The 13,863-nt window shown below is 39.4% G+C and overlaps 1 pseudogene across 1 annotated transcript in view; it reads right to left on the bottom strand.

Moving 5' to 3' along the window:
* The window catches only part of LOC311191909 (actin, alpha cardiac muscle 1-like), a 50,054-nt pseudogene that overhangs the window by 35,488 nt on the left and 703 nt on the right, over positions 1–13,863 (bottom strand). Inside the window, exons 2-7 of the transcript in view lie at positions 13,038–13,172; positions 11,839–11,972; positions 10,153–10,272; positions 3,442–3,526; positions 2,046–2,205; positions 1,327–1,519 (exon numbers count right to left, since the gene is read on the bottom strand). The product of the transcript in view is annotated as an actin, alpha cardiac muscle 1-like (transcript). The remainder of the gene's footprint in view (positions 1–1,326; positions 1,520–2,045; positions 2,206–3,441; positions 3,527–10,152; positions 10,273–11,838; positions 11,973–13,037; positions 13,173–13,863) is intronic.

Below are 13,863 nucleotides of genomic sequence, written 5' to 3'. Positions count from 1 at the left end.
TTTGTTCCCTTCTTTATCTTACTGTTACAATGAAAGGAAGGCTCGCTAGTCCATGCTGTCTCCCTTCAGAAAACTTCAGGGGAAAAAAAAGCAGCAGGTATGTGATACTTTGGAGAGGAAGAAGACATGCCATGCTTCTCACCTTCTTTGCAATCTCAGCATAGTAATCATACAAGCAAAACATACTTGGGTGGAAGAAGATCCCCATTGTTATTTCATACAGGGTTTTTTACATTCTCAAGTGAAAACAAAATCATATTACTTAAAGAAAAAAAATTAAAATTAAGCATTACTGCATTAGGTTGCTATTTTTAGAATATTTTATGCTGCTTTTAGCTAGAAATAGAAGCTCACTTGGCATTTCCATGAGCTACCTTGCTTTTGAGCTGCTGGTATAACTTGAATGCCAGTACAGCGAAGTTAACTTAGGGTACTATTTTCTTGCTCAAGAAATGGAACAGACCAGATAAAGCTCAAACTGTAAGCACTAGACTTTTTAAACTAGCTTAACACTATGCCAAAGATCTGTGACCCAGGAAATCCTGATTTCCATTGCTGTATTTCTGATACTGACCATTTTTGAGCACCAACTGTGATTCCGGATATGTTTCTGGCAGCCAAATCCCTCTATCTACTAAAGAAAAGTTCTCCTGCTGATGTTCAAATGCAGAATATTTGAATATCACTCCTGCTGATGTTCAAATGCAGAGCCTGGAGCTTGAATTGTTTCCTTTCTACATACAAACGTGGCTAGCTTCACCATTTCGTTTAGTGGAAATTGTGCCAAACTGCCTGCAGTCATTTTGGTCAGTCGTCAAAAGTGGAATTTAAGAGGAAAGTAAGTGATTTGTGAGGGCAGTAAGTGTCGATCATCTACTGGATAGAATGGGAATTTCAATACTACAGATAAAACTACCAGGAAATAATGTATGATTTGGTTTTGTATGATTAAATTACAGATTAATATAATAAAATCGTAAACAGAAGCAGCTTCCAGATTAAAAAAATGTGATGTATCAGCCAGTCAAGATAAAAAGCATGATCTTCTGACAGTACTCTAAAATATCATTTTAGAAACTCTACTGCATTTATAAGAGTTTGAAACCATCTTAGGATTCAGGTATTTCTAAACTGACAGGCATCTTTTTGTTCAGCAGCTATAGCAGCAGTGATCAGAGCTTCTAAAGAGCTAAATTAATATAAGCTGCATGTTTCTGAGGACATTTGAGGATAAATACCTCAGTTGCCACAGCTGAAGGTTGTCCACTATGTAAGAAATTCTTTTCATTCCCTGTCAAGTCCCCAGCAAGAAAAATCCTGTCCTACTTATAAAGGATGTCTGGAAGAGAGATTCTGGGCATCAAAACCCTTCATTCCCAATGGTGATGACTTGTCCATCAGGAAGCTTATAGCTCTTTTCAAGAGAGGAGGAAGGAAGCAGCACTTACCATTTCATTTTCAAAACCCAAAGCCATGTAACAAAGCTTCTCCTTGACATCTCTCACAATCTCCTGTTCAGCTGCAGACAGCCAACAGGGTTTTAATCAACATACAGTATGACAACCAGAAAACAGATTTTCTCATCTGAGGTCATGAGGGTCATTGGATTCTGACCTTTCTGTTGTCTCAGCAACATTACTTTCATTACCAAATTTCCCTCACCTGCAAATAAAAGCTATAATTGTACTACAGTCTACTACAAAGATTGTTTACATGTTTATGTCGCAAAACCTTGAGGTTCATCCATTACCAGCCACTAACTTTGTCCCTTTGTCTGTGGAAGAGGAATGTTAAAACACAGCCATCAGTTATATTTGCCAGTGATGTAAGATTTCCTGAGAAGATGGCATCCTCACCCTTGGATGCTCAACACATATGCTGAAAGCCACAGTCAGGAGAACCCTGTTAGCTAACACAAACTGGTTTTCCCAGGCCAAACTAGTGATAGGGATTTTCATGCATCTTTCCAAGTACACACTTCCTGCATAAAAACATAACTAACAGAGTAAACCTATGCAAAGTTGATCCAAAGTTCAGCTCGTTACTAGTGATGACAAAAGAGTAGCCCCTCTCTAAGAATTTTCATGAGAGAGTCAGTCAGGTTTCTACCTGCCAGATCAAGTCCCATGATGACATGAGGCAAGGTGTAGCCCTTATAGATGGACACATTGTGTGTGACACTATCACCAGAATCCAAAACTATTCCTGGAAAGTGTAAAAAAAAATATCATAGCAAACAAAAAAACCCCACAAACCAAAAAAACAAAACCAAGAGAAGCTGGTTTTGGGTTTTTGTCCCACTGATACAGGGTCTCCACCTACTCCACAATCTCAGCTGAAACATGCAACAACAGAGAAAAGTGCTCATGTGGCAGCTGCTTCTGTTGTTTCTGTAATTGAAGAGCTGCTCACATGACACAAAATCATTAGCACAAACTAAGCAGCAACTGCATTTGGGGGAAAGAGGTCATGTCAACTCTCAGGAATTTGATTGTATTGTTCTTGCTGTATGGTTGGTAACAATAATGTTCTTGCATGGATGCAGAGGTTTCATTGCAGCACTTTCCGGACATGCTATATTGTATAAACTGAAAGCAAATATCTATAAAATCAAACATTTAATCTGCCATTAAAATAAACCACCCCATTAGGGAAAAGTGCATAGGCATGTTACTTATATTCTTGGATAGCAAATGAAGAACATGTTTTTAACTCAAAATGAATAAAGCATTTCTGATACCAAACATGCATATAAATAGCTTAATTTTAAATATAAAACCAGTATTTACACCAATTGTAATTTCTGTAAGCTGGTGATCTTTTTATACAAAATTTTACTGTGGCATCAGGCTACAAAGACAGGTGGCGTTTTAATTTTTTCAATCTATATGAAGACTCAGGGATTGCTAAGAAGTAATTTACCATCTCAGCACTTGATCAGACTCTAAATGGCAATAAGAAGAGTTCTCCATGCTAATTCTAATGGTTGTTTAACAGCAGACAGCATTAGGTGATTGAAATTCAACATGAAAATTAAATATTTGGGTTTTCTTCTATTAGGAATAGAGTTTATCAGAAGAGGTAGGTCTAAAGTACAAAGGAACTGTGGGTTTGGAACAATCTAGTTAAGATACAGACCCTTCTTTTTGCTGTGCAATTAAGGGCAGTATCATACTGTATTGTCTTTCAACTTTTCATGTAGTTGAGCTGTAGTCACTTGAGCTTTTGAAGGAGAAATTCATAAGTCTACAGCCATACCTGCCATGAAGTTGAGAACCACAGAGAGGTACTTGCACAGCACGGTGGGAAATACCATGTTCCCATATGGCTATAAGTTCTTCTTAATACATAGCTGGTACACCATGATCAACATATATCTGCGTGTGTGTATATACAGCCACGAGAGGATGGGTGGAAGATACAACTCCCAGAAAGACTCACCAGTTGTTCTTTCCAATGCATACAGAGACAGTGCTGCCTGAATTGCTACACAGATGGCTGGCCCACCAAACATCTCAAACATAGTCTGGAATGAAGAATTTGAAAACCTTTAGGATTTTCACTTAAGAATATCTGAAGAGACAACATTTTTTTTTTCTTAATTAATACTGCCAATTACTATTCCTGAGCTCCCTCCTGACCCATGGATCCTCTGTGAGCATTATGCTATAGGGTTTTTTAGGATTTCATTTTTTAAAAAAATTAAAAATCACTGAAGTCAGTGGATCTCTTTCCATTAACTTCAGACTCAGTCAGAATATTCTAATAATGTTAATTGATGATAACTCCTTGGGATAACTTTTTTTACCCTGATGACAGGACTGCAACAATGCAGCAATCTAAGTATAGAATTTTTTATATAGAGGGGTTTTTTTTTAATATATATATATACACACACACATATATAAAAAAATGTATAGAAGACACAGCTGGAAGAAGCCACAAGGAACAATCTGTCTGTTCCCATCTCAAGGAAGAATCAGCCATTCCTGACAAAGCTTTCATTCTGTCGCAGCAATTCCTCTTCTGGAGCATCCACAGGTTCCTCCAGCAAACAAATCTCATGATATCCAATACTTACTGTTATTAGGGGTTTCTTGTTGTCTAGCTAAAACCTCACTTGATTAGTTTAAACCCATTACATTTCATTCTGCTACCTCCTGCCCCATTAAACACAGCAGTTTATGGTGACCTTGTTTCATCCCCCATCTCCCCCATTCTAACAAACTCCAGTTCTTCCCATCCCCTCTGTCAGGATCCACACTATCATTTTATCTGAGCAGATGAAATAACATTTGTTTCTGGCTGGACTTCACTGGAGCTCTGATAAGGAAAATCATTAAGGGTATGCAGTGGACTGGACAACCCTACGCCTGCATCCTTTCTTTAACCTACCTACTAGCCTAGGCAGTGCTACCCCATCACTAGTGCTGCTGCTGTGACCACGTTTCATGGAATCATAGAATCATTTAGATTGACCTTTAAGATCATGGAGCCCAGCTGTTAACCTAGACTGACAAGCCAAGCCCACCGCCAAACCATGTCCCTGAGTATCACATCTACAAGGCTTTTAAATACCTCCCGGGATGATGATTCCATTGTCACCATTGTACCCATCAGAGCCATTGGCATCAGGGGGTTAAACTTAAACTTTGCATTTCATAAGCCAATACCTTTGCCAATAAAGTCTACTTTTAATGAAAAGTATGCTTTCAATTAAAGAAAACACAAATTACTGCTATTTCATTGTTAATTAATGTAATGAATTTAATGCAATCAGTAATAAGCAATAAGCCTTTTAGCAATCTTGAAAACAGGATTTATCATTACAGTATAATGACAGAGAGACAGTCCTAGACATGTCTACTGTATGAACCACACCTCCTGGTTGTTATAAACTAGGCTCTTCTTATGGTCTGTTGCTGTTTATCATCTCCCTGTTGTATTACCTCCCAGTAATGCATGCTGTCAAGCTCACTACTTAATTAGTTTATTTACACTGTTGCTAAATTGATGCATAATCTTCTTATTAAATATATGCCAAAAGTGGGCACAAAGGGAAGTGCAGAGCCACATCTAATTTCCCCAGGTGATTTTATACCTATATCTGTATTTAAATCACACTTACTTCTGGTTACATCACTGGCTGTATTTATAATGCAGACTTTTGGACAGAAGGCTGCTCTAAGACATGCAAACTTCAGAGGTCGACTTTTGGTTCTGATCTGAGTTTGTTAAGTCAAACTGGGTACATCACAGGCAGAAATGTTTAGCAAAGCATCATTTAAGTTTGAAGGCTTCAGACAACTTGTTTTCCCAAGCCAGCACAAATATTCCGCTTTCTGAACACTTGTCCCCTGATCCCTGAAGAGGTGCTCCACTTAGGATCTCCACAAAGTCTTCTGCATGATGGCCTTCAAAACATCTTTATTCGAATTTTCAAAAAGAATTTACAATGCTGATATGATAAGTAGCATTTTGTTTCAGGCAAAAAGACTTGACAAAGTGAAAGTCTTAAGGGTAGAAAGCAGGAGATGGTACAGCACAAGCTGAGGAGTTGGGCTACTACAAGTTGAGCACTCTTGATGGCCAGAGGTAGGCACATGAAAGGCATCATTGATCTAAAGCTCACGCAGAAATGTAATGCAGCTGGTACATGACCTGTGTTACAGCACTTGCAAACCTCAGTTTTAAATACATCAATGACTCACAAGTCCATCCAAAAAATTACACGAGTCCTGAGTAATAATCTACACACCAAAACTCAGCATCAGAAGCCACCTCAGCCTCCAGCTTCCCCAGTTCCAGAACTGAGCGTCCACACTTCAAGCTTTTAAGAGACTAGTTCCACATATCTCACTGCCATGCATGAGTATCAAACACTTTAGGGCCATCCAGAGTACTCGCGAGAGCAGCAGAAACTTTTCCTCTCTCACCATGACTCAGCCAGCACGCAAGCCCACCCTAACCCTTCAGTGATTATCTCCCAGATTTTAAGAAGAAAGTTGAATAGCCAAAACTATTTATATTTTCAGCCACTTCTGTGCAGAAATGATCTGCAGCACGAAATTCAGATGATTACCCAAGTCATTTTTTCACGGTCAGCAGGACAGGGTGTTGCTCTGGCACAACCTGGGATTCGTTATAGAAACAATGGTGCCAAATATAAAAATTAAAATCACTTCAGAAAAGTGATACATCATTTCTTCTGTCCACAGAACTACACAGAAAGCTTTTGTGGCACAGTCTGAGTAATTACATTTTTCTGAAACATACTAACATAGGCAGAAAGCATGCAAGATTCAAGAATCAAAACCATTTAGTTCCTACTGCATATAACAAGAGAATATAGCCTACAGAACAGAGTCCTTCCAGCTAGGATTCCCCACACAGGGCACAGATCCTGCACTCTAAGCAGGGTCACCGATCAGTTCTGCCCGCAGAGCTGATGCTGAAGCTGAGCCAAGCACTGATTGTTAGACCTGGAAAGACTTCTGCACTTCAAGCTGCTTGGAGACTGATGGAGGTGTAAGTCGCTATCAAGATCATCTTTAGAAATCTAATTACTTCCAGAGAAGCAAAAGGCCCTTTATGCCACAGGTAAATCCAGTAAATCCTGAATCAAGCTCTCACTTGCTACAGAATAATTAAATTTCTTAGACATGGTCTGTAAAGTACTGTCATATTTTTCCATGGTGGAAGGCAGCACCTGCATCAAATGATGCTGGCTTTGACTGACTGAGAACTGTGGCTGCAAGGGATTTTTTTTTTCTTGATGCCAGCTCAAAGACAGAAGATAAAATATTTCATGTCTTCTCATTTAATTCTTTCCTTTTTTTTTTTTTAATTCAGCTTTGCCTGACCCAAGGAGCTTATTTCTGAGCTTCAGAATAGTTTTAAGAGTAAGTTTCTTTGATTAATAACCTAGAAACAAGTACTATTATGGTTCCAAATGAACTTAAATGGAAAAAGAAGATAGATAGAGATTCAAATATAGATTCCCTACATTTAAAGTCCCTACAAAGTCAATAGTTGTCCAGAGTTGAAATTATTAAGAAAATTATCATAAACAACAAAAAAAAATGTATTTAATCTCAGTCCCCTGAAAATAAAGAAGTTGCTTCCAAAACTGAGGCTTGGGATGCCAGGACATCTTCCATTTGAAGGTTTTGAATGCAAACACAGGGAGAAATTGAAACCAGAAAGTAATCATGTAAAAGTGTGTGTGTCTGTATATACATCTATATACACAAACAAAAATCATATATAAACTGCCATTTCAGCCCGGAAAGGACCCAGGGAAGAGAAGGAAGCCTCGGTGCTTACATAATTAACAAAGTGCTGGTGATTTCAGTTGTGAGAATCAAACCTGGATTTAAGCAGCACTCTGCCTAAACCTTGGGCAGTTTGCAGGTTTTTCCTCAAGACCAGACAGGATTAGACCCTGTACGGCCCATTAGACTCAACCTAGTGATAACCCCAACATTAACAGATAACGCTACAAGAAACAAAAATATTCCAGTGTTGGATTTTGTTGGTCATAAGAATTAAATGTAAGCATCAGGCACAAGAACAAAGAGAAATTATCAAGGCAGAATTACTCCAACACTTCTATTAAACATTTACGTAGTCACCAGAGCCAGAAAATGCTCCATCCCGACGCTTTCCCGCCCATACGTTGTCAGCTCAGTTGCTGTGAGCAAATTAAGAGTGATGTACAAAGCCCTGTATTATTACCCAGCGGAAAACAGAGCCACCCCAATTTGAATATTGTGAACTGAAGCACAGGAGAAGAAGAATGCGTCATTTCATCCCCTACATGTTCTCCTCCCCATTCACACGAATGTCTGTGCGTCCTGCAGCACCCTCACTCTCTCTCACACGCATGCACGCTCAAGCCTAATCTTTGGGTGACCCCACACACACTCTTTTTGTAACCTCTGGATGGTTGGGCACTACACTATTATGGTTTTGACTCATTTTTGGCACGTCACCCAGCAATTCTCTTGTTCCTTCCACATTGCAGCACTTTTAGTAACACGATTTTCAAGCAGATTGGTTCAGATTAAAGTAATTGAACTGCTTTAAAAATCTTGAGGGGAAGGGAGGATATATATATATATATATTAATTGATATAAATATATATACAAAAGAGATCCCCTTAGCATCCAAACTTTAGGAATTGCATTTCAGAACTTCTGTCAGCCAGAAGAGTGCGTGCACATATGTATACATGTACACATGTGTGTCAGAGCTCCAGGGCAAGCAGAGACACACAGTTGAATCAGAGAAGCCCATATACCAAAAAAAAAACCAAAACAAACAAATAAACAAAAAAAAAAACCCTCTTTGTTTCTTTTGCAGTAATCACAAAAGTTTGCAACCAAAAGTTTGAGCTAGGGTCCCACTTTCACAAGCAATTCCTTCATCCATTTGAGTGACAAAGAGAAGAGAAGGTCCAGCTACAAGAACTCATTTAGTACCTCACCATTATTTGAATTACAGCATTGCCTGAAGCCTGCAACACATTACACCCTAGCTGCCCCCCTCAACAGAGCCATGGCTTTGCACCACACAAGCACAGGCTACCTTCATTTTATGCAACTTTGCCCAACTAGATTTTAGACAGTCTGCTCTAGCATCCAGCATTACCCAGAGGAAGAACACATACCGGTATGTGTTACACACAGGACAATTTCCAGACACAGCGATTCATTGCTGAGGGAAGAACATAAACTGTAACCTCCAATATTAAAAAAAAAAAAAATTCTCTACAAGAAAGTATAATTTCTTGCTGAATGCAGACAGCAGGAAAATTCTCAGGGAGAACGACGTAACAGGAGGTACAAGGTCAGAGCTTCGACACTGAAGTAAAGAGCAAGGTGCCCACCCAGGAAGCAGTGAGATAATAAAATGCAAATCCTATGGTTCCATCTAGAGGAGTAGGTGGGCAATTTATTTCCAAGTATGAACTGAGGACTGTTGCTCTGTTACAGACTTTGGTCCGTTCATCTGGAATGGGTTAATGAACATAGCACAGTAGCTGACTTTGGATATACGTATTATCATTGCACACACCTCATCTCACAAGCATGAATCTAGACCATCACCAGCCCCAAGTCTGCCTTTCAATCATACTGTCCACAGGGAAACACAGCTAGAAGCATTTTCCTGTGGAGTTTTCTTCCCACACCATTTCATATGGAGACAACTAGGAACTGAATTACAACCCTGTTTCTAAAGACGACTTAGAGTATTTCCACATACAGACCCAGATGCTTCCTGTAGAGACCAGGACATACAAGATATCCCAGTCACAGTGCCCTTAGGATGACTCCTGCCTCTCCAGGCTCTGCCATGAGCTCACCTCATCACCTGTGCCTAGTCTGGGGCATCCTTAAGTTTGCACTTTGCAAAGAGGCCGTGGCACTGGCTGCATGCCAAGGAAGTCATGCTTGATAGGGAACAAAGATGCCTCCTCACCATCCAGACATTAAGAGCTAACAGAAATTGACAAGAAAAAAAACATGCTTCAGGGGAAAAGAAAAAAAAAATCCCACTCAAAGAATTAGTGTAGGGATAGGAAGCCCCAGTCTGTCTTTTCCTCTTTAATTGACAGTAAGAAGGTCATATGCAATACAAGATGTGGATGTCAGTAGTCACCTTGTTCACTTAGGCAAATACAGAGGAGGGAAAAATCATTAGTGCTTTTACTCCCAACTTCAGTAATGTGTCTTTACTACTTCTCCCATTCACCTCTGATCAATCACAACCTCGTGGGTTGTGGGGGGGGGGGAGTCGTTGGGTTGGGTTTTTTTCAATTTTAGGTACTCCATTGTTGTCAAATGATCTGCTTTAGAAGAAACTTTAAGACTGAAAAGAGTACGTATAAAGCATAAAATACTTTTATAAACAACATACTGCTAGATCTGATGAGCAATGAACATTTACTTTTAAAAAGAACGGTAACTGCGGAAGAGCCAAGACCCGATCCTCTCTCGCACTAACAGGCTGTGCTATCCCTTTATCTATATCATGATTACAGATTTTCTCAAGGATTTTCCCTTTGGTTTGCAAGAAGGTTCACAGCAATTTGTCCGTCTCATCTAAGATGATGCCTCAACACAATGACATATAAAATAAATAGCCACCTTTTCCACATCATCCCAGCTTGTGACGATTCCATGCTCAACAGGAGTCAGGATCCCCCTTTTACTTCGTGCTTCATCCCCTACATAGCTGTCTTTTTGACCCACTCCAACCATAACAGCCTCCAAAGTATATTATTCTAAAACTAGTGCATTACATGATGCACTTGAGAGGTAGGATATAATTTTTAACGGGAAATACCATACCTGCTACTGCTCTTCTAGAACGTACCCCTAAAGTGTGCAAAGAACTAAAATGTGAATTTATCACTACCCACCTATCCTGTACTAACTACCCCTGTAAACTCCCCAGGGAGAGTAAGGCAACTTCAAAAAAATGAAGGAAGGTGTCTCACACTTGGTGCTACTAACCAAGGCAGGAATCAGCAAACCCATGGTTCTCCACAAGGGATGGGGCCTTTGTCATTGCACAAAGGAGTAAAGGTGAAAAAGATACAAGTTCTTTTTGGCTCCCTAGATTTACTTTACATGTTTGATTGCCCTTTGTGTCTAGGTGGCTCTATTATTGCCTTTAAACGGTGATGTTATACCTCCTTGCTGGAAGTAAAATGGTTTTGAAAAATATTTATTTAGGGAGGGGGGGAAAGCATTCATTTATATGAGACACAGATATTCTAAAAAATGCCACTTTTTAAATAATGGTTTTACTAAGTTTGTCATGTTTGCATTAGGAAACCTATCATGATTGCCCCAAATAATATAGTAACATGCAAAGCAGGATATTATTCACCAACTGGCATAAAAAATACTTAATTTTGCTCATGGATATATTTTAATCCCATGGATTCAATAATACAGCTGCTGGGCTGCTTAACTGTGCAAAATTACCTGCCAGCTCTAATCACTAATAAAAGCCAATGAACAATTGGAGATGTTAAAGAATGGACCTATTTTGAACCACTGATATTCAACAACTCACGGAGGTGTTCAAAATGTATTCCTTAAATTGCTGAGTATTTTATGCCTCTCAAACCAGGCTTATTTAGCCCAGCAAAAGAACACCCAGAACATCCGGGAAGGGTTTTTAACAGACCAGAAAATAAAAATCTGACTCAAGATACAAATACAGTGAACAAAACTCTGTATCTTCCATTTATAAAGGTAATGTTAGAAAGCTAATTAAGCAGAAAGACACTTTCCAAGGTCAAGAAAAGCCACATTCATTCTTCCCAGTCTTGTCTGAGTTGATAAAGTGGTGTGCTAGAGATGTTTTTGGGAAGTTTAGTGGGCTATGCCGTTGCTTGATGGAACAAGAAAAGGAACTTACCACTATTACTCATTTGGTTTCTCATGTTAGCGATGTTCTGCCTCTCTTTTCTCTTTGTATTTATACAACTATTAATCCAACAAGCCAGGAATTTTTTTTTTCCTATAAAACACCTTTATGTCATTAAAATGCTCATGTTCTTGTAACGTCAATATTTTATGGTGGAAGAACCACTTTTCCGAAGGACCAAGAAGTTTACCTTAAAAGACATGCAGCAAAATCATCAGTTAACAAGCCAAACTCCCACAAGGCCGATGGGAAGTTTGTCTTGATAAATCGGATGCTCTCCCACTGCCACATCTGAACTCTCAAAGAAAACCCACAAACCCACCCAACAAAAATAACACATGCCAAAACAAACAAAACCAACCAGACAGCACTTCCAATTGTGGTACCAACTGATGATGTCAAGGACATCCAACAACAGATGGAAAACCAGCTCTTGGGGCATCATCTCCTGCAAACCCAGTTTTGAAAAGCCCAGAACCATTGTCACAGATGAAAGCAGTGGTTTCATTGTCATCACACACAGCAACTCACAGTTTTGGCTACAAAACAGTAACAGGGAAGGGGAGAGAGGAGCAGATGGATGGAACAGGACAGAAGCAACTCTCCATCATTTAGCGATTTTGGCACAGTAAAAAACCTCATCAGCAAAGTCTATACTAAGGCCCCCATCTTGCAAAGCCTGTGAAGTAACCACATAAATTTCAGCTTGAATAGATTTTACCAAAGCAAATCAATCAGGACATTTAACCTTTGTTTCCAAAAGGGACAACATCTCTGCTGTACCCTCAAGGAGTCCTGTAATATGCTGTTAATTAGCCTCATGACCACGGAACACATTCAGCTAGAGGATAAACATTCAGCACCACTTGACTTAAGCAAACGTAAGCCCATCTCTTCCAAGGCTGAATTATCTTCTAGAAATTTTCTTTGTTGAAAATTAATTGATCATACACACCCACCAGTTGCAATGTCAGTACTTAGAAGGTAAATAAGGATCACCGAACATTCGTTACTTCAAAGACCACAGATACTCCCTAGTGGCATGATTCATTTTGCTTTTTTCTTAGAGGGACATCATCAGTCTTGAACAACCAACTAAAAATAACCCCCACAAAAAGTTTCAGGAAAGTATTTTTCAATTACAGCTCCTCTGTAACACGAAGTGCTCACTACAGAACCTATTCTATACTTGTAAGTGGTAAATACCTTTCCCAAGTGGCTATTCTGGGAAACAAGGGGTGGCGGGCACAACCGCCCAGAACAACTTAACTTCAGTAGTTGGCCAACACATCAAATGAAGTCTTGAACTCCTTGAAATTCATGGCAAAACTCCTGCTGAGGGAGGGCTTGAATTTCACCAAGACTTCTGTTTCAGATTCCTTGGTTACTTTTAGAATTATACAACTGCCACTTTAGGCAGTCAAGGAGAGGGAAGAATTTTATTTTTCCTTCTCTGACAGTTTCACATGGTACAGAAGGGTACTTCACAAATGGGAAAGGAACAGAAATCAGCACTTGCCCAGCAAAGGCCTCTCCCAAGCAATGCAAAAATGCATTAAGCATCCTTTCTGCAATTAATGCAAAAATGTACCTGACTTCAATGTGCACAGGCAGGCCAGGAGCAGGCACAGAACGGCCACCGGCACTAGGGTCTGCCCTGCCATCACTTCAGTCCTGTTTGGGGAAATTTTAAGTGTCTCATAATCTTCAGAGGATCCCAAAGTCCCTGGAGATTCACAAACAGGAAGAGTTAAGGTTTTTAAAGTTCAGGCTGCATGAGGTTCCTGGTGTTCAATCCTTTCCCATAAGCTTTACAAAGCAAGGCTGTGACATGACTGGTCCCAACACTCACATGTGAAATGGAAACAGAATTCAAAAATATGGCATTATTTTAAAAAGAAAAATCATTTTAACTCCTGTGGATGTGTCTGTGACCGGAAGGTTCTTTTTTCACAGACAGAAGCAGAATAATTCTATCACACAACTGTGTTAACAGCTTCAACAGGAGTGTTTAACCACTAGGTATAGCAGCTGGTATTTTGGAACACTCATTCATGTTGCCGTGAGTTTCTATTTTCTTCCAAAACCCTCAGGGAAAGGCTTTTCCATGCCATAAACCAATCATTTACCAGCAACATCCGACAGTACAGAACCTCACCAGGGTAAAACAGAAGGAAACTCGTTCTTAAATACATCAGAATTACATCAGATGAGATACTAGAATTTAAGAATAGAGGATTTTAAAGGACTGACATTTCCTAATAAAATAAAAGGCTGAATTTGTTAATTCCCTCCCCCTTTGTCTTGCTTTGCTTATCATTGCCTAATTACAAGGTGAATGAGTAAAGAGCATTTCTCAAAATGTTCACTGATTGAGGCATGTTATTGCTTTACAGCTGCTGAATTTATAGGTCTAA

The sequence above is a fragment of the Gallinula chloropus genome (assembly GCF_964237585.1).
Source record: "Gallinula chloropus genome assembly, chromosome: 4".
Lineage (NCBI taxonomy): Eukaryota > Metazoa > Chordata > Aves > Gruiformes > Rallidae > Gallinula > Gallinula chloropus.
The sequence above is the reverse complement of the archived record's forward strand: the minus strand, read 5'-3'. Positions and strand labels throughout refer to the sequence as shown.